This window comes from Hemiscyllium ocellatum, assembly GCF_020745735.1.
Source record: "Hemiscyllium ocellatum isolate sHemOce1 chromosome 27 unlocalized genomic scaffold, sHemOce1.pat.X.cur. SUPER_27_unloc_1, whole genome shotgun sequence".
Classification (NCBI taxonomy): Eukaryota; Metazoa; Chordata; class Chondrichthyes; order Orectolobiformes; family Hemiscylliidae; genus Hemiscyllium; species Hemiscyllium ocellatum.
Window position 1 is genome coordinate 5,269,634 of NW_026867476.1, and position 27,377 is coordinate 5,297,010.

Below are 27,377 nucleotides of genomic sequence, written 5' to 3' on the forward strand. Positions count from 1 at the left end.
GTAAATCACAAAACTTTTTTTTAATGCCATGATGTTTAGCTTGATTCTAATCTAAAAAGTGATATAACGGATAAGTGGCATAGACAGAGAACACAGGGAGCCAACGCCTTCAACATATTGTCTAGCTATCACCATTGTTAACAGCTAACCCGAGAATGCAACTTTTTTAAAAAAAGGTTTTGTGATTTACACATGAAAGAAGTGAAACTATCACTGTATTCTAACAATGAAAGGCTGAACAGACAATCAATTTTTGAATGTATAATTTCAATTACATCACACTGTAAATTTTTGCTATAAAGTATGTGTTAGGATTGAGCCCTCCACTATCACCTGATGAAGGACGTCGCTCTGAAAGCTAGTGTGCATCCAATTAAACCTGTTGGACTATAACCTGGTGTTGTGTGATTTTTAACTTTGCACACCCCAGTCCAACACCGGCATCCAAATCATAACCTTTTGTGTAGCACTTTAGCAAATGCCTTCTGAAAGGCCAGATATATTATATTTACAGGATCTCCATTATCCAATTTGCTTGTTATAGCTTTGAAGAACTTAGTCAAATCTGATTTGCACTGCATAAAACCATACTGATTCTGATGGATTAAGTTTTGAATTTCCAAATGTTCTGATATTGCTTTCATTACAATTGATTCTAACACCTTCCCAACAACAGATGTTAAACGAACTGCTCTGCAATTTCCTACATATTACCTCCCTCCCTTTTTGAATACAAGCATTATATTCACATTTTTCCAATCCACTTGAACCATAAGATCATAAGATATTGGAGCAGAAATGAGCCCATTCAGCCCATCTAGTCTGCTCCACCATTCAACCATGGCTGATAAATTTCTCAACGCCATTTTCCAGCCTTCTCAGTGTAACCTTTGATCACCTTGACAATCAGTCTTAACTAAATTCAATTAATCTTTCTCATGTCCAGGGAATTTTGGAATATTGTAACTAATGAATCCACTATCTCCACTGTCACTTCCTTTAGTACCCTAGGATGTAAGCCATCCGGCCCAGAGGACTTGCCTGCCCTCAACCCTTATACTGTACCTATCGACATTTTTTGTTGAAGTTCTATGCTTTCTATGGCTTGTGACGTGCCGGTTCAAATAGGTTGTCCTCTAACGTGAAAACTGAGGAAAGGTATTGACTTAGTAGCTCTGCCATTTCAGTATTCCCCTATGAACTCACCGGTTTCATCTTCCAAGGGACCAACATTTACCTTCGTGACTCTGTTCCCTTTAGTATACAGCTAGAAGCCTTTGATTTTTTTTGATTATGTTGTGCTGGATTTCTTTAGTAATTTACCGTACCTATTTCTATTCATTTTTAGTATCCCTTTGTTTGTTTCTGAAAGTTTCCAATGTTTCAGCCTTTCAAAGGTTTGGAATAATATTTCTGAACAGGCTCAAAATTAAACAAAATTATATATGCAAACTGAAAAGAAACCCACCTTTCAGGTGGTTGGGGCGGGGAAAACCATCGCCGCTCATCCGTTGTCCATGATTGGTTACAGGTCTCCACAAACCACACCCCCTCGTTTGGGAATGACGTCACGGAGAGGCACCGCCCCTTGCCTGTTGGCGCATGTGCAGTGCAGGTGCTGCAGTGGGACAAAGACAGTGTTACTGGCAGTGGGAGAGGAATGGCGCCGGTGGCTAAGGACCAAGAACAGACACCGCTGTAAAAGCTTAGCAGGTCTGGCAGTGCATGTCGAGAGAATTCCGAGGTGGCGTTTCGCGTCCGTTGATCTTTCTTTAGAACAGAAGTAGGTTTCGGAAATAATCCGGGGAGGTGACCTGGCTCCTGCCCCCGGGGAGAGGAGACAGTGGGACAGGGTAGGATTGGAGACCGCGGGAGGAGGGAGACTGGGGAGTTTTTAAACTCCTAGGGGAGGCCTGAGGCCTGCAATATACGCAACACAGGCCTAGTGTTTACATCAACGGCGAATGAGCTCTTGGGTTGCCCGGGCAACCGACCGCCATCTTTGTGAGGGTAAGGTGCATGTTGTCTTGGGGCGGGGAGCGCGGGCGGCCATCTTGGTGAAGGCACCACCTACTGTTATTTCCGGGAGGTAATTCCAACCTCGAGGCAGCTTTTCTGTCAACTAGAATTTCCTCATTTCACTCTGAGAGACCTGGCCCTGAGCTTGGACTGTGTGCCCTTAAAACAGGAAAAGGGAGTGAGAGAGAGATCCAGAAAAGTGGGAAGGCGGGATATGAATTTGAGGTGAATGAATCTGATCATTTGTGTCATTGGAACACAATGTGGGTACCCAAGATGGGAGTGACCAGGAGAGTATTGACGTGTTGATGATGTTTTCAGTTTGTAGACTGGAGAAAAGTGTGAAGACCAGGAGTGGAGGAAAGGCATGAGGAAGATGGATTTGAATTTCAGTGTAGGAGGAGGGATAATGTGTAGGATTCAAATTTAATACTTTCAGCTAGTAGATAAAGAAAAGTGTTCCATGGAAAGTAGAACTGACTCCAGTGCTTTTAATCTTGTACTCAGTGATGTCTTTTGTACATTTCTTTTGTAGGCAGTAACAAGAATCAGAATGGAAACTCAAGATAAGCATCATAGAGATGTACAGCATAGAAAAGACCCTTCCATCCAACTCATCCATGCTGACCAGATATTCCAATTTAATCTTGTCCCACTTGCCAACACCCAGCCCATATCCCTCTAATCCATCCCTATTCATATGCCCATCCAGATGTTTTTTAAATATTGCAATTGTACTGGCCTCCAACTCTTTCTCTGACAGCTCATTCCACACATGTACTACCCTCTGCATGAAAATTTTGCCCCTTAGGTCTCTTTTATATCTTTCACCTCTCACCCTGAAGAGATCAATCTGAGACTGGTAGAGTTGAGAAAAGAAGTGACACAAATGGTTAGGGCAGGCAGGGACAAAGCAGAGAACAAGGTAGGACTGATAAATTAAACTGAATTTATTTCAGTCAAGATGCCTGACATGGAAGTCAGATGTATGGTTGGGACCGTGGGACTGGGATATCAGAGCACTTAGAGAAACGTGGATCAGGGATGGACAGGATTGGCACCTCAATATTCCAGGATTCAAATGCTACAGGAAGGAGAGGAGGAGGAGTGGGTTTTTTGATAACTGATAGCATTAATGCTATATTCAGGGAGGATATTCCTGGAAATAAATCCAGGAAAGCTATTTGGGTGGAATTGAAAATAAGAAAGAGATGATCACCCTATTGGGATTGTATTATTGTTTTATAATTGTTAGCTGGAAATTGAAAAACAAATTTGTCAGGACATCTCCATTATCTGTAAGAATAATAGGGTAGTTATGGTCAGGGGGGTTTCGCTTTCCAAACACAGACTGGGACTGCCATAGTGTTAAGGGTTTAGGTGGAGTGGAATTTAAGTGTGTACAAGAAAATTTTCTGATTTCAGTATGTGGATGTACTGACTAGATAAGGTGCAAAACTTGACTTATTCTTAGGAAGTAATGAAGAGCAGGTGACTGAGGTGTCAGTGGGGGAGCACTTTGGGGCCAGCAACCATAATTCTTTTAGATTTAAACTAATGATGGAAAAGGATAGACCAGATCTAAAAGTTGAAATTCTAAATTGGAGAACGACCAACTTTCGAAAGCTGATTGGAGGCAGATGTTCGCAGGTAAAGGGAAGCCGAGAAAATGGGAAGCCTTCAGAAATGAGAAAACGAGAATCCAGAGAAAGTATATTCCTATTAGGGTGAAAGGAAAGGTAGGTAGGTATAGGGAATGCTGGATGACTAAAGAAATTGAGGGTTTGGTTAAGAAAAAGAAGGAAGCATATGTCAGGTATAGAGAAGACAGAGGGTGATACGTGTATGGAATGACCTGCCATAGAATGTGGTGGAGGCTGGTACAATTGCAACATATAAGAGGCATTTGGATGGGTATATGAATAGGAAGGGTTTGGAGGGATATGGGCCAGGTGCTGGCAGGTGGGACTAGGTTGGGTTGGGATATCTGGTCGGCATGGGCAGGTTGGACCAAAGGGTCTGTTTCCATGCTGTACATCTCTATAACTCTATCTATGACTCGAAATCCTCAGGACCTGATCAGCTGTACTCTCGAACTCTGTGGGAAGCTAGAGAAGTGATTACTGGGCCACTTGCTATATTTGTATCATCGATAGTTACAGGTGAGGTGCTGAAAGACTGGAGGTTGCCTAACGTGGTGCCACTGTTTAAGAAGGGTGGTAAGGACAAGCCAGGGACGTATAGACCAGTGAGCCTGATGTCAGTGGTGGGCAAGTTGTTGGAGGGAATCCTGAGGGACAGGATGTACATGTATTTGGAAAGGCAAGGACTGATTAGGTTTAGTCAACATGGCTTTGTGTGGGGAAATCATGTCTCACAAACTTGATTGAGTGTTTTGAGGAAGTAACAAAGAGGATTGATGAGTACAGGGCAGTAGATGTGATCTTTTTGGACTTTAGTAAGGCTTTCGACAAGGTTCCCCATGAGAGACTGGTTAGCAAGGTTAGATCTCGCGGAATACAGAACTGGCTCAAAGTTAGAAGGCAGAGGGTGGTGGTGGAGGGTTGTTTTCAGACTGGAGGCCTGTGACCAGTGGAGTGCCTCCAGGATCGGTGCTGGGCCCTCGACTTTGTCATTTGTATAAATGATTTGGATGCGAGCATAAGAGGTGCAGTTAGTAAGTTTGCAGATGACATCAAAATTGGAGGTGTAGTGGACAGCGAAGGGGGTACCTCAGATTACAACAGGATGGGCCAATGGGTGAGAAGTGGCAGATGGAGTTTAATTCAGATTAATGTGAGGTGCTGCATTTTGGGAAAGCAAATCTTAGCAGGACTTATACACTTAATGGTAAGGTCCTAGGGAGTGTTGCTGAACAAAGAGACCTTGGAGTGCAGGTTCATAGCTCCTTGAAAGTGGAGTCGCAGGTAGATAGGATGGTGAAGAAGGCATTTGGTATGCTTTCCTTTATTGGTCAGAGTATTGAGTACAGGAGTTGGGAGGTCATGTTGCAGCTGTACAGGACATTGGTTAGGCCACTGTTGGCATATTGTGTGCAATTCTGGTCTCCTTCCTATCGGAAAGATGTTATGGAACTTGAAAGGGTTCAGAAAAGATTTACAAGGATGTTGCCAGGGTTGGAGGATCTGAGCAAAAGGGAGAGGCTGAACAGGCTGGGGCTGTTTTCCCTGGAGCGTCGGAGGGGTGACCTTTATAGAGGTTTACAAAATTATGAGTGGCATGGATAGGGTAAATAGGCAAAGTCTTTTCCTTGAGTTCGGGGAGTCCAGAACAAGAGAGCATAGATTTAGGGTGAGAGGGGAAAGATATGAAAGAGACCTAAGGGGCAACATTTTCATGCAGAGGATGGTATGTGTATGGAGTGAGCTGCCAGAGAATGTGGTGGAGGCTGGTACAATTGCAACATTTAAGAGGCATTTGGATGGGCTTATGAATAGGAAGGGTTTGAAGGGATATGGGCTGGGTGCTGGCAGGTGGGATTAGATTGGGATATCTGGTCAGCATGGACGGGTTGGACCGAAGGGTCTGTTTCCGTGCTGTACATCTCTATGACTCTATATGTAAAGTATAGACAGGATAAATTGAGTGAATCCTTAGACTATGAAGGCAGCAGAAGTATACTTGAGGGAAATCAGGAGAGTAAAAAGGGGGCATGAGATAGCTTTGGCAAGTAGAGTAAAGGAGAATCCCCCATCCCAGTGAAAAGACCTTGTCTATTTACCCTTACCATGCCCCTCCATGTTTTTAAATCTCTACAAGATTGCCCCTCAGCCTCTGACTCTCCAGGGAAAGCAGCCCCAGTTTAGTCATCCTGTCCCTATAGCTCAAATCCTCCGATTCTGACAACAGTCTTGTAAATCTTTTCTGAGCCCTTTAAAAGTTTCACAACATCCTTTCAATATGAAGGCTACCAGAATTGCAAGCAATATTCTGAAAGTGGCCGAACTGATGTCCTGTACAGCGGTAACATGCCCTCCCAACTCTTGTACTCAATGCTGTGACCATGCTCTGAAGGAAAACCTATCAATCACCGCCTTCACTATTCTGTCTACCTGCGACTCTACTTTCAAGGAGTTGTGAACCTGCATTCCAACTTCTCTTTATTCAGCAACGATCCCTGGGATCTTTACCATTAAGTGTATAAGTCCTAAGATCAGCCGAAGATTTGACAATTGGATGAATTACCTCGGGCCAGAGTCTGGGGGTTTGGATTACCAGGTTGGGGATGTGTAAGCTTTTAATCCCATTAATTTCCCCACAAGTACTCAGTTCCTTCAGTTTTGCTCTCAATGGACCATATGTTCCCCAACATTTTGGGGATGTTACCTGGCCCCTCCATTGTGATAGAAGCAACACATGTGGTTAATTGATCTGCCATCTTTGTTCCACATGAGAACTTTGCCTGTTTCTAATTGTAATTGTTTTCACCAATCCTTTTTTTTTCCCTCTTCACATACCTCATTTTCCCCCTTTTAATCAATCCTTTTGTTGAAACCTGAACTGCTCTCAGTCTTCAGATCTGCTGGGTTTTTTTTTTAGCCAATTTGTATGCTGCCACTTTGTATCCAATCCTATCCATCATGTCCCTTGTTAGCCATGGCGGGGCCAGTTTTTGTGTTTTATTTTGTCAGACAAAATAAAACAATCAGCTGCTATTCAAGTGTTTGTCATTTCTATCACTAATGTTCCCTCATTTGTTGCAGCCTGTTCTTGCCTCTGCCATTGTAATTTCCTTGCTTTAGATTTAAGTCTCCAGCCTCGGAATCAACTCTGCTACTCTCCACCTTTAATGACAGGTTCTCTCACTCAATTCTTCGCTCTCCTCCAAGGGACCTCTCACAGCTATGTTGCCAATTAGTCCCTTCTCGTGAAGGAATTAACATTTTGGAATTAAATTGCCATTGCCCAACAGAACCCACAGCCACTTGTGGAATATTGTGTGCAATTCTGGTCTCCCTCCTATCAGAAGGATGTCGTGAAGCTTGAAAGGGTTCAGAAAAGATTTACAATGACGTTGCCAGAAGGCCAAACAGACTGGGGCTGTTTCTCCTTGCGCGCCAGAGGCTGAGGGGTGACCTTATAGACGTTTATAGAATCATGAGAGGCATGGATAGGGTAAATTGACAGGACCTTTTCCTTAGGATCGGGGAGTCCAGAGCTAGAGGGTAATAGGTTCAGGATGAGGCCGGTGATGCTGGGTTGTGGGGGGTGGTGATGGTGGGGGAGAGGATTTAAAGGGGACCGAAGGGGCAGCTTTTGCATTCAGAGGGTGGTGCGTGCAAGGAATGAGCTGCTGAAGGAAGTGGTGGAGGCTGGTACAATGACAGTGTTTAAAAGGCATCTGGATGGGTATATGAATTGGAAGGGAACAGAGGGATAGGTGCCAGCTGCTGGCAAACGGGACTGGATTAATTTTGGAAATCCGGTCGGCATGGACAGGTTAGAGCAAAGGGACTATTGCTGTGCTGTATATCTCTATGGTTTGCCATGTCTGTATGTTCAGTTTCTCTCTGGTGTCGGTGTCAATGCCTTGATGTCTCATTCCGCTCCCACTTCCTGGGACGTTATCCATTTTGTGTCTGATTATTTCTCAAGAAGCTGCTTTGCAGGTTCATCCTGAATTGACGCACTTTGTTTGCTTCCCAAAATCAGGCCTGTTCTCTCTCAGCAGTATCCCAATGTTGTGAAAGATGTCAACTTTCAGGTGGAGATATCTAAATTTCCAGCGATGTCAATCTTGACATTTTTGGTTTTCTACCCCGTAAGATCTGCCTGACCTGCTGTGCTTTTCCAGCACCACACTTTTCGACACTGACTCTCCAGTCCTGACTTTGACGTCAATATCTAAGAGTCAGTCAATCAATCAGGACTGCAGCAATTCTGTGAGAAGGAGCAAAGCTTTTGGTTTCTGTTTGAGTATGTTTTCAGCATCAGTAGGACTGTATGAGAGACCCTATTGTTGCAGCACACGGAGTGTGGAGCCTGAAACAGTTATGCGGCCTGGAAAAATAAATTCATGGCAGGGAGTGGCTCAACACACACTTGTGTGTGGCTGAAGCTTCAACCGTGAAGAGACCCGAGGAATCCCGCCCTGTGGAGGAACAGTGGAAGTGTGGTGACTGCAGGGAAAGGTTTCTGTTTCCCATCTGTCCTGGACACCCATCGGTGCAGTCACACTGGGGAGAGGCCATTCTCCTGCCCTGAATGCAGGAGGGGCTTTCCCCAGGTCTCCAACCTGCTGAGGCACAGCAGGTCCACATGGAGGAGAGGCCCTTCAGCTGCCCCATGTGTGGGAAGGCTTTTACCTGGACCTCCAACCTACAGACGCACCGGTGAGTCCACAGGGGGAGGAGAGGCTCTTCAGTTGCCCCGAGTGTGGGAAGGCCTTCACCCGCTCCTCCCGCCTGTGGAGGTACCAGCGAGTTCATGTGCCATCGCAGGGGGATTGAAGGAGCGATGGCCAAGTGCCATTATTGACTGGACTATCAACCCAGTTCCTGGGACTCCCGGGTTTCAATCCCACCGCGGCAGAAGGCCAGAAATCCAGAGTTCCAAATCTAATGATGAAACCAATTTCGGGGTGGGGGGAGAAAACCCCATCTGATTCACTCAAGTCCTTTTTTAGGGAAAGAAACTGCAGTTGCAGGAAAGTTGCTGCATCCTTTACTGGTCTGGCCAACACGTGAGTCCAAACCCACAGCAGTGTGGTTGACTCTACACTGGCCGTCTCCCCCCTGCACTGGCAAATAAGTGGGAATAAACTTATTAGGATACAGGGTATGGATTGAAGTTGCTGAATGAGTCAAAATTTACTACTGGTTCAGGCTGTATCAAGGATCCAATTGCAAAGGGACAACTCTGTGCTGACCATTAAAGGAAGTGGGGGATGGGGGGAGTGTGTGCACTTTGACCTTGAGCGGTTTAACAGAAGAAGCTACTTTCTCAATGCCTTTTTGCTGGGGGGGGATTTGAAACTGTAACAAAGTTGGGTTGTGATAAAGATTACCTGAACTTGCTGATGGGCTCAGACTCTCCTTGAATTGAATTGACTTTACTATCATGTATATAGAGGCACAGTGAAAAGCTTTGTCTTGCGAGCAACATAGGCAGATCACATAGTTAAGTAGTATAGATAATTAAATAATAGGTAACCAGTAGCAAAAACAAAAACATAGTTACAGGCAAATGTTAAATATTTGTGAGTCCATTCATTATTCTAACCAGTGGGGTAGAAACTGTTTTGAAACCGACTGGTGCATGTGTTCAGGCTTCTGTACCTTCTCCCTGACGGTAGAGATTGTGGAAAAACATTGCCGGGTTGAGATAGATCTTTGAGAATGCTGGCGGCCTTTCCTTGACAACGGGTCTGGTAGATGGATTCTATAGATGGGAGATTGGCCTTTGTGATTCTCTGGGCCACATTCATCACTGTAACCATCTCCGATCTTGAATGAGATAGTTGAAAGCTTTGAGCGCCAAGAGATTTTTGTTTTGAAGCTGCTCATTTCTTTCAGCTTCCTGCAATAAGTTTCCAATGTCTTGCATCAGATGGAGCAGTGAATGAGTAGTTAGTATCGTTAGAAATTGTAAATTTTTCAGGAGTGCAGGTATTGCATAGTTTCATCGGCATGGTAAAGTTTACTGGCAGCACCGGAAGGCATTGTGGGCTGTCTCCACTAGAAACAATGTGAAGGTGCCGATGTTGGACTGGGGTGGACAAAGTTTAAAAATCACAACAACACCAGGTTATAGTCCAACAGGTTTATTTGGAAGCACTAGCTTTCGGAGTGCTGCTCGTTCATTGGGTAGCTGTGGAGCAGGATCATAAGACACAATTTATAGCAAAACTTCACAGTGCCATGCGACTGAGAAGATATATTGAACAAACCTAGATTGCTGATAAGTCTTTCATCTTTTAGAATGAGATTGCAGGTTTCAGTTCATTAATATGTAAATCTCAGAATTACTTTTAAGTCCCCATTTTCTGATGACTGAACATTTTATTTGAAAAAAGTTGACATTTCAGCCTGGGCAATGCATGGCAGGTGTGAGGGTTGAGTCTGTCTGTATCCCAAACTTGAATCAGACTGGTTCTATTTCCAAAGTAGGAATTTACATGGATTGCCTGCAGACTGTGCGCTTTTTGAGCAGAATTGAATGTATCTGCAAATTCACCTCATAGATATTGTGTGAGTGTGATTGGAGTATAAGTCTTTGGAGAGGGTGTGAATGTTGAGGGGTGTATGTATGTCTGAGAGAGATGTGGATAAAAGTGAGGCGTTGCATTTTGCTAAATCAAAGAAGAGCAGGACTTGTACAGGTAATGGTAGGGCCCTGGGTCATGTTGGAGGGCAGAGAGAGATGGTGGGGTTGAGGTACATTGTTCTTTGAAAGGTGCATCACAGGGACACAGGGTGGTTTAGCACACTTACCTTCATTGTTCACACTGTTGAGTATAGGAGTTGGAGTAACATGTTGAGGTTGTACAAAATATTGGTGAGGTCACTTTAGAGTATAGAGCACAGTTCTGGTTGCCCTGCTATAGGAAGAATACTATGAGAGGGGGTTTGGAAAAGATTTCCCAGGATGTTGTTAGGTTTGGAGGGTTTGAGTTATAAGGAGAGGCTGGGACTTTTTTCACCGGAGCACAGAAGGTTGAGGGGTGACCTTACTGAGATTTACAAAATCATAAGTGGTGTAGGTAAGACAAGTAGCAAAAATAGCGACTAGCATGTGCAGTTATGTCGAGCTACAGGAGAAAGAAAATTGTGGCTTTCCCATTTTTTCTCCTATTGGCATTTTAAACACTTAAAATCTGTCAGTAACAGCAGCATCTCCACAGAGCATACTGCACATGCTCCTCTGTGTCAGCAAGGTCTGCGAAGGTAAGCCGGTGTCAGAAAAATCTGTGCATGCCCGTAGCTGTCCCCGGAAATGGCTCGTGATCTTCTTTGGATGGACCAGTGGGAACATTTGGCGGAACGGAAGGAGACTGGTCCCCCTGCCAATGAGTCTCCCTATTGTCTGAATGCGGAAGGTGGACCATGACTTTCTGAAGCTGCTGCTGCTCCCCTCTCTCTGAATAAAGATTTGAGTTTCACCCCAGATTGCAACTTCCTTCCTTTGTCCAACATCTGAGTTATTGCCCCCTTTTTCCACTTATTCTTCATTTCAGGGTTTCAGTTGTTGACTTGCAGCAACTGAAAAGAAAGAGAGTAAATCGAGGGAGGGGATAGACTCTGAAAATGTTTGAGAAAATGAGGACTGCAGATGCCGGAGATCAGAGTCGAGAGTGTAGTACTGGAAAAGCACAGCAGAATAGGTAGCATCTGAGGAGCAGGAGAATAGACATTTCCAGCATAAGCCCTTTCTCAAAGAGTATGGGGAAATGGAGATTTTCAGTTTCCAGAGAGCGAGGAAAAATAATTCATTATAAATTAGAATTGATTGGGTAGGCCAATGGGAATTCCACCCCATGGAGAAACCATGGGAGTGTGGTGACTGCAGGAAAGGCCCCTGTTTCCCATCTGCCCTGGAGACTTATCGATGCAGTCAGCTGGGGGAGAGGCCATTTCCCTGCACCAAGTGCAGAAGAGCTTTGCCTGGGCCTTCACACTTGACCTACCAGCGGGTCCACACTGGGGAGAGGCCGTTCACCTGCTCTCAGTGCGGGAATGGTTTCACCCATTCCTCCCACCTCAGGAGGCACCAGCGCGTTCACGTGCCATCGCAGGAGATTTGAAGGAGTGATATCCAAGTGGCATTATCGACTGGACAGTCAACCCAGCCGTGGCAGATGGTGGAATTGGAATTAGATCAGAAAACTGGAGTTCAGAATCTAACGATGAAACCATTTTCAGGGGGGAATCTGACCTGAACATAGAACATAGAAGGATACAGCGCAGTACAGGCCCTTCGGCCCTCGATGTTGCGCCGACCGAATCCTACCTAACCTATAACTTCCAAATGCCTATCCAATGCCCGCTTAAATGACCATAAAGAAGGAGAGTTCACCACTGATACGGGCAGGGCATTCCATGAACTCACAACCCGCTGTGTGAAGAATCTACCCCTAACATCTGTCCTATACCTACCACCCCTTAATTTAAAGCTATGTCCCCTAGTAACACCTGACTCCATTAGCGGTAAAAGGTTCTTAGTATCTACCCTATCTAAACCCCTAATCATCTTATACACTTCTATCAGATCTCCCCTAAACCTTCTCTTCTCCAATGAGAACAGCCCCAAGTGCCTCAGCCTTTCCTCATAAGATTTTCCTACCATTCCAGGCAACATCCTGGTAAACCTCCTCTGTACTCGTTCCAAAGCTTCCACATCCTTCCTATAGTATGGCGACCAAAACTGCACACAATACTCCAGATGAGGCCTCACCAGAGTCTTATACAACTGCAACATGACCTCAGGACTCCGGAACTCAATTCCCCTGCCAATAAAGCCCAGTACACCATATGCCTTCCTCACAGCACTATTTACCTGGGTGGCAACTTTCAGAGATCTGTGTACATAGACACCAAGATCCCTCTGCTCATCCACACTACCAAGTAGCCTACCATTAGCCCAGTAATCCATCATCTTGTTATTCCTACCAAAGTGAACGACTTCGCACTTAGCTACATTGAATTCCATTTGCCACATTTCCGCCCAGCTCTGCAACTTATCTATATCCCGCTGTAACCTACCACTTCCTTCCTCACTATCCACAACTCCACCGACTTTTGTGTCATCCGCAAACTTGCTTACCCAGCTTTCAAGTCCTTCCTCTAGATCATTTATAAAGATAACAAAAAGCAATGGTCCCAAAACAGATCCTTGTGGTACACCGCTAGTAACTGTGCTCCAAGATGAACATAATCCATCAACTACTACCCTCTGTCTCCTTCCAGCCAGCCAATTCCTAATCCAAACCTCTAATGTATCCTCAATGCCATACCTCCGAAGTTTTAGCATTAGCCTACCATGGGGAACCTTATCGAACGCCTTACTAAAATCCATATACACAACATCTACTGCTTTACCCTCATCCACTTCCTTAGTCACCTTCTCAAAGAACTCAATAAGGTTTGTGAGGCACGACCTGCCCTTCACAAAACCATGCTGGCTATCCCTGATCACGTTATTCCTACCCAGATGTTCATAAATCTTATCCCTTACCATTCTCTCTAAGACTTTGCCCACCACTGAAGTCAGACTCACTGGCCTATAGTTACTAGGGCTATCCCTACTCCCTTTCTTGAACAATGGGACCACATTCACTATCCTCCAGTCCTCTGGTACTATTCCCGTTGACAATGACGACATAAAAATCCAGGCCAATGGCTCTGCTATCTCCTCCCTAGCTTCCCATAGGATCCTGGGGTAAATGCCATCAGGCCCAGGAGACTTATCTATATTCATCCTTTCCAATATTCCCAAAACCTCTTCCCTGCATATTTCCAGGGCATCCATTCTAATTATTTGTGATTCCATATTCACATCAGCAACAGTGTCCTGTTCCTGAGTGAATACTGATGAAAAGTACTGATTTAATGTCTCTCCAATCTCCTCCGCCTCCACACACAACTTCCCACTACTATCCTTGACTGGACCGATACCTACCCTAGTCATCCTTTTATTCTTGACATACCTATAGAAAGCCTTTGGGTTTTCCCTAATCCTACCAGCTAAAGACTTTTCATGTCCCCTTCTCGCTTCTCTTAGCTCCCTCTTTAGCTCCTTCCTGGCTACCTTATAACTCTCAATCGCCCCTACTGAACCTTCACGCCTCATCTTTACATATGCCGCCTTCTTCCCTTTCACAAGGGACTCCAATTCCTTACTAAACCACGGCTGCCTCACAAGGTCCTTTACACCATGCCTGACTGGTACATACCTATCGAGGACACGCAGTAGCTGCTCCTTGAACAATCCCCACATCTCATTAGTGTTCTTCTCTTGAAGCCTGTTTTTCCAATCCACACTACCTAAGCCATGCCTCACTGCATCATAATTTCCCTGCCCCCAGCTATAGCTCTTGCCCTGCGGCGCACGATTATCCCTCTCCATCACTAAAGTAAAAGTCACCGAGTTGTGGTCACTGTCCCCGAAGTGCTCACCTACCTCCAAGTCTAACACCTGGCCTGGTTCATTACCTAGAACCAAATCCAATATAGCCTCCCCTCTTGTTGGCCTGTCGACATATTGTGTCAGGAAACCCTCCTGCACACATTGTACAAACACCAACCCATCTAATGAACTCGAGCTATAGCTCTCCCAGTCAATATCTGGGAAGTTAAAGTCCCCCATAACAACCACCCTGCTACCTTCACTCTTTTCCTGAATCATCCTCGCAATATTATCCTCTACTTCTCTAGGACTATTAGGAGGCCTGTAGAAAGCACCTAACAGGGTGACCTCACCTTTCCTATTTCTAACCTCAGCCCAAACTACCTCAGATGGCAAGTCCTCTTCCATCGTCCATTCCACTGCTGTGATACTGTCTTTGACAAGTAATGCCACGCCTCCCCCTTTTTTACCCCCATGTCTGATCCTACTAAAACATTTGAACCCTGGAACGTGCAACAGCCATTCTTGTCCCTGTTCTACCCACGTCTTTGTAATGGCCACAACATCGAAGTCCCAGGTACCAACCCACGCTGCAAGTTCACCTACCTTATTCCTTATACTTCTGGCATTGAAGTATACACACTTCAATCCACCTTTCTGGTTACAGGCACCCTCCTTAGAGATCGCTGCATTATTCCTAACCTCCCTACACTCAAGGTCCTGTGCCCTAAAGCTACAGTCCTGGTTCCCATGCCCCCGCGGAGTTAGTTTAAACCCTCCCAAAGAGCACTAGCAAACCTCCCCCCAAGGATACTGGTGCCCCTCAGGTTCAGGTGTAGCCCATCCTTTTTATAGAGGTCCCACCTTCCCCAGAAAGGACCCCAGTTGTCCAGAAACCGGAATCCCTCCCTCCTGCACCATCCCTGTAGCCACGCATTTAACTGCTCTCTCTCCCTATTCCTCGACTCTCTATCACGTGGCACGGGTAACAAACCAGAGACTACAACTCTGTTTGTTCTAACTCTGAGCTTCCAACCTAGCTCCCTGAAAGCCTGTCTGACATCCTCACCCTTCTTCCTACCTATATCGTTGGTGCCAACGTGGACCACGATCTGGGGCTGCTCCCCCTCCCCCTTAAGGACCCGGAAAACACGATCAGCGACATCACGTACCCTTGCACCTGGGAGGCAACATACCAAACGTGAGTCCCTGTCGCCCCCACAAAACCGTCTGTCTGTACCCCTCACTATCGAGTCCCCAAGAACTATTGCTCTACCTTTCTCCACCCTACCCTTCTGAGCAACGGGGCCAGGCTCCGTGCCAGAGGCCTGAACCTCGTTGCTTGCCCCTGGTAAGTCATCCCCCCCACAAGTATCCAAAACGGTATACTTGTTCTTGAGGGGAATGACCGCAGGGGGTCCCTGCACTGGCTTCCTCCTCCCACTCCCCCTCACTGTCACCCATCTATCTTGAACTTTCGGAGTAACTACTTGCCTAAAGCTCCGATCTATGACCTCCTCTGCCTCCCGAATGATCCGCAGTTCATCCAACTCCAGCTCCAGTTCCCTAACACGGGTTTGGAGGAGCTGGAGATGGGTGCACTTCTTGCAAGTGTACTCAGCAGGGACGCTAATGGCTTCCCTCACCTCATACATGTTGCAAGAGGAACATTGCCCTCTCTGCACTGCCATCCCTCTAAAAGTAAGCTTTCCTTAAAAAAAACAACAACAAAAACCAACTAAATCTAAAGAAACAAACAAGGAAAATGCAGCACTTACCCGCTAGTCACAATTGGTCTTATTATTAGGTTTTTTTTTATTTCAAAATATACTTTATTCGTAAATATTCATAAATAATTTGATACACTGTACATTGGGTAATGCCATACATATGTTCACATTAACATACACAGTTTAGAATTTTCCTTTTTTCATGCAAGTCTGTGCATTTCTCACTCCTATGCCCTTATATTGAGCTGAGGCGTCAGCAGAGCCCAAATGACTGCATGGGCCCCCTGATCTTCTTTAGACAGGCAGATGTTAAACGGTGGTCTTTCCCCACCGCGCCTTGGCGGCAGCTGCCCCAAGCTTCAGCGCGTCCCTCAACACGTAGTCTTGGACCTTGGAATGTGCCAGTCTGCAACACTCAGTCGGGGTCAACTCCTTCAGCTGGAAGATCAACAGGTTTCGGACCACCCAGAGAGCGTCCTTCACCGAGTTGATGATCCTCCAGGCGCAGTTGATATTCGTCTCGGTGTGCGTCCCGGGGAACAGGCCGTAGAGCACGGAGTCCCGTGTCACGGCGCTGCTCGGGACGAACCTCGACAAATACCACTGCATTCCTGTCCAGACTTCCTCTGCATAGGCACATTCCAGAAGGAGGTGTGTGGCAGTCTCGTCCCCCCCGCAGCCACTTCGAGGGCAGCGTGCGGTGCGGCAGAGAGTCCGGGCGTGCATAAACGATCTCACAGGTAGAGTCCTTCTCACCACCAGCCAAGCCATGTCTTGGTGCTTGTTAGAAAGTTCTGGCGATGAGGCATTCTGCCAAATTGCTTTGACAGTCTGCTCAGGGAACCACTCAACAGGATCCGCCCTCTCCTTTTCCCGAAGGGTCTCAAGGACGCTACGTGCTGACCACTTCCTGATGGACTTGTGGTCAAAGGTGTTTTTCTTCAGAAATTTCTCCACGAAGGACAGGTGGTACGGAACGGTCCAACTACTCGGAGCGTTCCGCGGCAGCGAGGCCAGGCCCATCCTTCGCAACACCGGGGACAGGTAGAACCTCAGTACGTAGTGACACTTGGTGTTTGCGTACCGGGGATCCACGCACAGCTTGATGCAGCCACACACAAAGGTGGCCATCAGGGCGAGGGTGGCATTGGGAGTGTTTTTTCCCCCATTGCATCGGTCTTTGTACATGGTGTCTCTTCGGACCCGGTCCATCTTTGATCTCCACATGAAGTGGAAGATGGCCCGGGTGACTGCGGCAGCACAGGTTCTGGGGATAGGCCAGACCTGTGCCACATACAACAATACTGAGAGTACCTCGCACCTGATGACCAGGTTTTTCCCCGCGATGGAGAGCGACCGTTGCTCCCATCTGCCTAGTTTCTGTCTCATCTTCCTGATCCGCTCCTCCCAGGTCTTGGCGCACGCCCCAGCACCCCCGAACCAAATACCCAGCACCTTCAGGTGGTCAGTCCTGACGGTGAAGGGGATATAGGATTGGTCGGTCCAGTTCCCGAAGAGCATGGCCTCGCTCTTCCCTCGGTTTACCTTGGCCCCCGAGGCCCGTTCGAACTGGTCGCAGATGCACAGGAGTCTGTGCACGGACAGCGGATCCGAGCAGAAAACGGCGACGTCATCCATGTACAGGGAGGCCTTAACCTGTAGGCCCCCGCTGCCAGGAATAGTCACCCCTCTCAGGCTCGCATCCTTCCTGATGGATTCGGCAAATGGCTCTATGCAACATACAAACAAGGCAGGAGAGAGTGGGCAGCCCTGCCTGACTCCAGATCTTACAGGGAAGCTATCTGATTCCCACCCATTGATTGAGACTGCACTGACAATGTTGGTGTAGAGCAGTCTGATCCAATTGCAGATTCCCTCCCCAAAGCCCATTTTGGAGAGGACATCCCTCATATATGTATGCGATATCCTGTCAAAGGCTTTCTCCTGGTCCAGGCTGATGAGGCAGGTGTCCACCCCCCTGTCCTGCACGTAGGCGATCGTATCCCTGAGGAGTGCGAGACTCTCAGAGATCTTCCTGCCCGGTACAGCACAGGTTTGGTCGGGGTGGATCACCGCTCCCAGAGCAGACCTGACCCGGTTAGTGATGACCTTTGACAAGATTTTGTAGTCTGTGTTTAACAGTGAGATCGGTCTCCAATTTCTAATTTCGTCCCTCTCCCCCTTCTGCTTGTAGATGAGGGTGATGATGCCTTTCCTCATGGATTCACTCATGGTACCTGCCCGAAGCATACTGACATACACCTCCAGCAGGTCCCGGCCAATCAAGTCCCAAAGAGCGGAATAGATCTCGACCGGTAAGCCGTCGCTTCCGGGAGTTTTATTCTTTTCGAAGGACTCGAGGGCCCTGGTCAGCTCATCCAGAGATAGCGGCTGGTCCAGCCTCTCTCGCGTTCCGTCCTCTAGGACCTCCGTGATAGAGGACAGGAACGACTGTGAGGCCGTGCTGTTGGTTGGCTTCGTGTCATACAGGCTGGCATAGAAGGATTTGCTGATCCTCATGACGTCAGCCTGAGATGACGTTACCGAGCCATCTTCTTCCTTCAGGCTGCTGAGCACGGAGCTCTCTTTGTGCACCTTCTGGAAGAAGAAACGTGAGCACGTCTCGTCCTGCTCTACCGAGCGGACCCTGGACCGGAAGATTATCTTGGAGGCCTCCGAGGCAAAGAGCGAGGCTTGCTGGCCCTTCACCTCCTTGAGGTCCTCCGTGACATCGACCCCCAACGTCTGCAGCAGGAGCAGGTTCTGCATACTTTTCTGGAGTTGGGACAGTTTTCCCCCCCTCTCTCTCGCCTCCTGAACACCTTTGAGGATGAAGAATCTCTTGATGTTCCCTTTAACTGTTTCCCACCAGTCTGCTGGAGACTCAAAGAGACACTTCGCGGTTCTCCAACCTGCGTAATCCCTCTTGAGGTCCTCGATGTTTCCCGGGGTCAACAGCTTAGTGTTCAGTTTCCACGTTCCCTTGCCCGTCCGCTGCTCGTCCTGTAGGTGACAGTCGGCCAGTAGGAGGCAGTGGTCAGAGAAGAACACCGGCTTGACGTCGGTGGTTCTGACCGAGAACGTTCGGGACACAAACAGGTAATCTATCCTTGAGCGGATAGACCCGTCTGCCCGTGACCATGTGTATCTACGCTGCGCTCCATCTGCAGGGGTGCTGAAGACGTCGTGCAGCTTGGCATCTTTGACCGTTTCCATCAGGGCTCTGGACGTAGCGTCCAGTTTACTGTCCCCCCCGCCGGATCGTCCATCTGCATCAATGATGCCGTTGAAGTCTCCAGCCAGAATGGTCGGCCTGGACGTAGCCAGCAACAGTGGAAGCTGTTGCAGGACGGCCAACCGTTCACTCTCATCCGCTGGGGCGTACACGTTGATTAGTCTTACGGGAGCGTTTCTGTATTTAACATCCACGACGAGGAGGCGCCCGCCCACCACCTCCTTAACCTCGGAGATGGTGAAGTTACCTCTCCGCAAAAGGATCCCTAGGCCTGAGGAGCGGTTATCGTTGCCCCCCGACCACACTGACGGCCCATGGGCCCACAAGCTCGACCACCTCCTGTAACTGCTGAGGTGGGGTATCCCGCACTCCTGCAGAAACAGGACGTCGGCTTTGATGCTGGCCAGGGAGGCCAGCGTTGAAACGCATCGCGTAGCCGATTTGATGCTACGCACGTTGATGCTAGCAATTTTCAACCCCATTTTAACAGTTTACAGGTTTACCGGTGTCCGTTTGCTGCTGGTCTTGCCCTTCTGGGGTAGCTGCGTGCATCCCTGTGGTGGCGGCAAACTGTTGGACCTTCGCAGGGCTGAGGTAACTGTCCAGCTCCGCGCTAGGGCCATTACCCCACTCTGTTGTCTTCGTGTCGGGCCCGTGGTCCGCACTGACCAGTTCTCCGTCTGACAGCAGGGCTGTCCTGACCGCTGCTCCCAGATACCTGGAGCTGTGGGCCGGTGAGTACCTCCTGGTTCTCATCGGGTAGGGGGAGGCCATTACCCGTCCCCTCAGAGGGATCGTCCTTTCCTTCCTGGGCGGTGCTGCCCTCCTTTCTCCTCACAACGCTCTGCCTCTTCCTCTGATGACGACCCTTCTTGCGCCCATCCTCACCATCGGAAGAGCTGCATGCGTCTTCGCCTTGTAGGTGTCGCTTTCCCCTTCGCTGGGTGGCTTTGGGGCCCCCAAGAGGTTTCCTCTTCCTGTTTTTTACTGTGATCCAGTCCTCTGCATCCTTTGATTCCTCCTCTTCCATTTCCTCTGACTGCATTGACGGAGCTTGGATCGGCTGCTGCACCTCCCCGCTGTCTGCCGTCTGCTCCGCTACTGCCTGCTCTTCCTTCTGGGTGCCTCCAGGCACCGTTTCCACGCTATTTTCATTTGCCTTCCTCGCCTTTGTTGGTCCGCGGCTCGTATTCGTGTTGCTACCTCCGGCCATCTGTGCGTAGGTAGCGGCTCCTCGTCTTGGGCAGGCCTTGTACATGTGGCCCGCCTCTCCGCACAGGTTACAGTTCTTGGCCTCCTTACAATCCTTGGTCAGGTGGCCTTCCTGCTTGCAATTTCGGCATACGGTCACCTTGCAGTCGGCCGCCATGTGGCCTGACCTCCCGCAGGTTCGGCACACCTTCGGCTGCCCTGCGTACGTCAGGTAGCCTCTGCTCCCTCCAATTGCGAAGCTGGAGGGTGGGTGGAGGATGTTCCCGCTGCCATCGACCCTCAGGGTTACCTTGACCTGCCTTTTACTTGTCCAGATCCCGAAAGGATCAACGACATCGGTGCTTTCTCCTTCAACCTGGACATACCTCTTCAAGAAGGTGAGAACATCTGCTGCTGGGACGTAGGGGTTGTACATTTGGATTGTAACAACCCGACTTCTCTGCGCAGGAAGCACACACAATGGGACCGCCGACAAGATGGAGAATAGCGGCTCCCCTTCCTTCTCCTTGAAGACCTTCAGGAGCTGCTCACACTGCTTCACGCTCCTGAAGGTCACGTCGAAGTAGCCTGCCCCAGGGAAATCCTGCAGGCAGTACACGTCCGCTGCTGCAAACCCACAGCACTCCAGCAAAACCTTCTTCACAAACACTTGTCCGATCGACCGGTGTGTGCTCCTCCACCTTCTTCACAGTCACCCTGACTGTGTTGCGAATGCCCTGGCCAGGGCTGCGAACGGCTGCTGAGGCCATGGCTCGGAGATTGGCTGGTCCCTGAATTGGCGTTAGGCCAAAGCCAGCATGAAGATCCACCAATAGCAGGTCGGCACAACCAAACGATCCTCCAACGTCCAATCACGATCCAGCGATGGTCTCTCCACTAGCTCTGATGACTCGCAACTCGACACCTGTCCTGATAAGAACAGACACTTGATCTTAGCCAAAAGGCCGAGAAGCGATCAGGTGGAAGGGTGGGAGCCACTACTCGTGTAGTGCCTCGGGTGACTCGCCTACGCGTTTAAATAAGGGGAGAAAAAAAAACCTTACCCAGGTAACCTAGCGCGCCTTCCGGGTCTGCTACCGCTTTTTTAAAGGAAAACTTTAAATTTTTAACTATTAAATTCATTCTCTCCCTTTTTTCAGGGAAGGAAACTGCCGTTGTGGGAAAGGGTTTGTTCAGTCATCACAGCTACATCCTTTACCTGGTCTGGGCTACACATGACTCCAGATCCACAGCAGTGCGGTTGACTCTGTACTGCCCCCCACCCACTATCCCAAGCAAATAAGTAGGGAGAAACCGATTTGGAAACAGTGTGGGTTGAAATTGCTGAATGAGGCAATACTTCCTCCAGGTTAAGGCTGTACCAAGGATCCAATTACAAAAGGACAACTCTATGGTGACCGATTAGTGAAGGAAGTGGGGGGCGGGGGAGGGGAGTGTGTGCGAGCTTTGACCTTGACCTGTTTAAACAACAGCTACTCTTCATAAGCATTTTTGCTGGGGTGATCTGAAGCTGTAACAAAGTTGGGTCCCAATAAAGGTTACTGAACCTACCACCGGGCTCAGACTCTCATTAAAAGTTTTGAGCTGCAACAGGTTTTTGTTTTAAAGCTGCTCGTTTCTTTCAGCCTCCTGCACTAAGTTTCCAATGTTGTGTGTCAGATGGAGCAGTGAATGATAGCTAGAAATTGTAAATTTTTCAGGAGTGCAGGTACTGCATCGTTTCATAAACATTGTAAAGGTTACTGGCAGCACCGGGAGATAATCATAGGGATGTACGGCATGGAAACAGACCCTTTGGTCCATGCCGACCAGATATCCCAACCCAACTTAGTCCCACCTGCCAGCACCCGGCCATATACCACCAAACCCTTCCTATTCATCTACCCATCCAAATGCCTCTTAAATGTTGCAATTGTACTAACCTCCAACACTTCCTCTAGCAGCTCATTCCATACACGTACCACTCTTTGCGTGAAAAAGTTGCCCCTTAGATCTCTTTTATATCTTTTCCCTCTCGCCCTAAACCCATGCCCTCTAGTTCTGGACTCCCTGACCCCAGGAAAAAGACTTTGTTTATTTATCCTATCCATGCCCCTCATAATTTTTGTAAACCTCTATATCGTCAGCCTCCGACGCTCCAGGGAAAACAGCCTCAGCCTGTTCAGGCTCTCCTTATAGCTCAAATCCCCCAACCCTGGCAACATCTTTCTAAATCTTTTCTGAACCTTTTCAAGTTTCACAACATCTTTCTGATCGATGTGGGCTGTGTACACAAGAAATGATGTGGAGGCGCCAGTTTCAGACTGGTTACAGTCCAACAGGTGTATTTGGAAGTCTAGCTTTCAGAGCGCTGCTCCTTCATTGGGTAGCTGTGGAGCAGGATCACAAGACTCAGAATTTATAGCAAAAGATCACAGTATCATGCACCTGATATGATATATTGAACAAACCTAGATTGCTGTTGCCTTCATTTTTTTAGATTAGGTTGCACGTTTCTGTTCATTAATGTGTAAATCCCAGAAAATCTTTGAAGTCACATTCTAGAGATGACTTAACGTTTTATAAAAATAGGTGACATCTACACTCAGACAATGCATGAAAGGTGTGAGGTTCGAGTCTGTCAGTATCCCGATCTTGAATCAGACTGGTTCTATTTCCAAAGTAGGAATTTATAAAATATTACATGGATTGACTGCCTGCAGATTGTGTGCTTTTTGAGCAAAATTGAATGTATCTGCAAATATAATTCTGCCAATATAAGTTCACCCCATAGAATTGTGTGCTCATGTGAGTTTATGTTTGTGTGTGTGCATGCTTGGTAAAGTATGAATGTCATGGAGAGAGAAGGAGTGTTGGGGGTTTTGTGTGTGTGTGTGTGTGTGTATGAGAGCTTTGAATAAAAGCAAGGGATTGCATTTTGCTAAAACAAGGAAGGGCGGGGCTTGTATAATGAATGGTAGGGCCCTGGGTCTCTATGGAACATAGAGACATGGGGGAGGGGTAGGGTTCAGGTACATAGTTCTTTCTGAGTTCTGCCTATAAATAAGGCAACGTCTCTTTGAAATGTAGATTCATTTAGATATTACTGCATCATTTTACATATTAACGTATCTCTTTGAATGTGCCCACATCCCTTTGAAGTATAATCTTATCCATTTAAATCTCCTGTTTGCAGAAATAGCCCATTAAAATGTCAATGTCCCTTTTTAAAATGCAGATTTCCCCTTTTAGATATGACGATGTTTCGTTATATTTAGGAATATTTCTTTAAATTGACTCGTGAGCTTTCCCAATGTAGACAGGGCTCCTCGAAACGTGGCAGTGTCCCCCCTGCAGCTGCAGAGTGAGACAGGCGAGTTTGTTTTTGTGAATGAACAGTTGTAGCGCGAGGTGGCTGTTGCTTGGTGACGGTGATGCTTGGTGACGCTGTGGCTCTCCCGACCCGCCCTCGCATCCAAATGGGGGAGGAGGAGGTTGGGAGGAGAAGTTGCTCGAACGAGAGGGTGGGCGGGGCGAAAGGTTCTTTTTACCCTCATTGCTTTTTAATTCTTGTGTTTTTTTAGCCTTGCAGCCTAATCTAATTTACAGATTAGGGTGCGTGTTATGGTAAATTGGCCATGCTAAATTACCCGTAGTGCCCAGGGATGTGCAGGTTAGGGTGGATTACCCTTGGGAAATACGGAGTAAGGAGGTAAGTATGGGTGGGATGCTCTTCAGAGGGAGAGTGTGGACTCGGTGGGCCGAATGGCCTGCTTCCACATTGTCAATTCTATGACTCACCCCCCCCCCCCCCCCTCCCCCCCCACAAAGGAGCATCTTAGCTGCATCTATCCGAACGCCTTTCAGAATTCTACTGGTTTCAATAAGATCACTTCTGGTTCATAGCGGTATACAGCACAGAAACAGACCCTTCAGTCCAACCCGTCTATGCTGACCAGGATTCCCAAACTAAACAAGTTCCACTTGCCTGCATTTGGCCCATAACCCCCTCAACCTTGCTATTCATGTACCCATCCAAATGTCGTTTAACCATTGTAACTGTACTTGTATCTACCACACCGTGGCCTCCACAGCCTTTTATGTCAATGAATTCCATACATTCGCTGCTCTCTAGCTGAAGAAGTTTCTCCTTATCTGTTCTAAAAGGTATTTCCTTTAGTCTAAGGGTTTGTCCTCTGGTCCTAGTTTCTGTTACCAACTGAAACATCTTGCCAATGTCCAGTCTGTCCAGGCCTTTCAGTATTCTGTATAAACAAAGAAAATTTACAGCCCAGGAACAGGCCTTTGGCCCTCCAAGCCTGAGCTGATTCAAATCCACTGTCTAAACCTGTTGCCCAAATCCTAAGCATCTGTTCAGATGCATCTTAAATGAATCTACCTTGCCTGGCTCTACTACCTCTGCTGACAACACATTCCAGGCACCTACCACCCTCTGTGTAAAGTACTTGCTACGTGTATTCCCCCTCAAACCTTTCACATCTCACCTTGAAAGCGTGACCTCTCGTTGTTGAATCCTTCACCCTGGGAAAAAGTTTGTCTCTATCCATCCTGTCTATACCCTTCATGACTTTGTAGACTTCAATCAGGTCCCCCCTCAATCACCATTTTTCTAATGAAAACAATCCTAACCTACTCAACCTGTCCTCATAGCTAAAGCCTTCCATACCAGGCAACACCCTCGTAAACCTTCTCTGCACCCTCTCCAAAGTGCCCAAATCCTTTAGGTAATGTGACAATCAGAACTGTACGCATTATTTGATACGCGGCCAAACCAATGTCTTGTAGAATTTTAACATGATCTGCCAGCTCTTATACTCAATACCCTGTCCAATGAAGGCAAGCGTACCATATACCTTCTTGACCATTCTATGCAGCAACCTTCAGGTACAATGGACCTGAACTCCCAGATCTCTCTGCTCATCAACCTTTCTCAAGGCTATTCCATTTACTGTATAATTCGCTTTAGAATTAGACTTCCCAAAATGCATCACCTCACATTTTCCTGGATTGAACTCCATCTGCCACTTCTCTGCTCAACTCTCCAGTCTACCTATACTCTCCTGTATTCTTTGACAGTCTCCTTTGCTTTCTGCTACTCCACCAATCTTCGTGTCATCTGCAAACTTGCTGATCATACCAACAGTGCCCTCTTCCAGATCACTTATGCATATAACAAACAACAGTGGCCCCAACACTGATCGCTATGGAACACCACTGGTCACCTTTCTCCATTTCGAGAAACTCCCTTCAGCTTCTGTCTCCTGTTGCTCAACCAGTTCTATATCCACCTAGCTAGAACACCCTGCACACCATGTGACTTCACTTTGTCCATTAGTTTACCGTGGGGAACATTATCAAACGTTTTACTAAAGTCCATGAATACAACATCCACCATCCGTCCGTCCGTCCTTCTATCAACTTGGTCACTTCCTCAAAGAACTCTAAGTTGGTAAGGTACGATCTCCCCCACACAAAACCATGTTGCCTATCACCGAGCAGCCCGTTTTTTCCAAATATGAATAGATTTTAATCCCTCAGTACCTTCTCCAGCAACTTTCCCACCACTGATGGCAGGCTCACTGGTCTGTAGTTAGCCAGAATATCCCTACTGTCTTCTTGTACAGGGGACCACATGAACAAACTTCCAGTCCTCCGGCACCTCACCTGTTTTTTAGGATGCTACAAAGATATCTGTCAGGGCCCCAGCTATTTCTCCTCTCTCCTCCCTCACAACCTGGGATAGATCCTATTCAGTCCTGGGGATTTGTCCAACTACATAATCTCTAGCCTACCCAACACAGAGTCATAGAGATGTACAGCATGGAAACACCCTTCGGTCCAACCCGTCCACGTTGACCAGATATCCCAACCCAATCTCGACTCACCTGCCAGCACCTGGCACATATCCCTCCAAACCCTTCCTATTCATATACCCATCCAAACGCCTCTTAAATGTTGCAATTGTACCAGCCTCCCACATCCTCTGGCAGCTCATTCCATACACGTACCACCCTCTGTGTGAAAAAATGGCCCCTTAGGTCTCTTTTATATCTTTCCCCTCTCACCCTAAACCGATGTCCCCAATTCTGGACTCCCCGACCCCAGGGGAGACCCCAAATGGACTTTGCCCATTTACCCTATCCATGCCCCTCATGATATTGTAAACCTCTATAAGGTCACATCTCAGCCTCCGACCCTCCAGGGAAAACAGTCCCAGTCTAGTCATCATCTCCCTATAGCTCAAATCATCCAACCCTGGCAACATATTTGTAAATCTTTACTGAACCATTTCAAGTTTCACAACAACTTTTCCTAAAGGAAGGAGACCAGAATTGCACGCAATATTCCAACAGTGGCCTAACCACTATTCTGTACAGCCACAATATGACCACCTGTACTCAATACTCTGACCAATAAAGGAAAGCATACAAAACGCCTTCACTATCCACTTTCAAGGAGCTATGAATCTGCACTCCAAGGTCTCTTCATTCAGCAGCATACTCTGGGGCCTTACCATTAAGTCCTGCTAAGATTTGCTTTCCCAAAATGCCGCACCTCGCATTTATCTGAATTCAACTCCATTTGCCACTTCTCAGCCCATTGGCCCATCTGGTCAAGATCCTGTTGTAATTTGAGGCAACCCTCTTCGCTGTCTACTACACCTCCAATTTTGATGTCATCTGCAAACATACTAACTGTATCTCTTATGCTCGCGTCCAAATCATTTATGTAAATGACAAAAAGTAGGGGACCCAGCACTGATCCTTGTGACACTCCACTGGTCACAGACCTCCAGTCTGAAAAACGACCCTCCACCACCACCCTCTGTCTTCTACCTTTGAGCCAGTTCTGTGTCCAAATGGCTAGTTCTCCTTGTATTCCGTGAGATCTAACCTTGCTAATCAATCTCCCATGGGAACCTTGTCGAACACCTTACTGAAGTCCATCTAGATCACATCTACCGTTTTGCCCTCATCAGTTCTTTGTTAATTACTCAAAACATTCAATCAAGTTTGTGAGACATGATTTCCCATGAACAAAGCCATGTTGACTATCCCTAATCAGTCCTTGCCTTTCCAAATACATGTACATCCTGT

The 27,377-nt window shown here is 47.3% G+C and overlaps 1 protein-coding gene across 1 annotated transcript in view; it reads left to right on the forward strand.

Moving 5' to 3' along the window:
* Positions 1-1,648: 1,648 nt before the first annotated feature.
* The window catches only part of LOC132807104 (zinc finger protein 850-like), a 45,329-nt gene continuing 19,600 nt past the window's right edge, over positions 1,649-27,377 (forward strand). The window contains exon 1 of the mRNA XM_060821404.1: positions 1,649-1,713. The gene's annotated coding sequence lies outside the window, so the exon portion shown is untranslated. The remainder of the gene's footprint in view (positions 1,714-27,377) is intronic.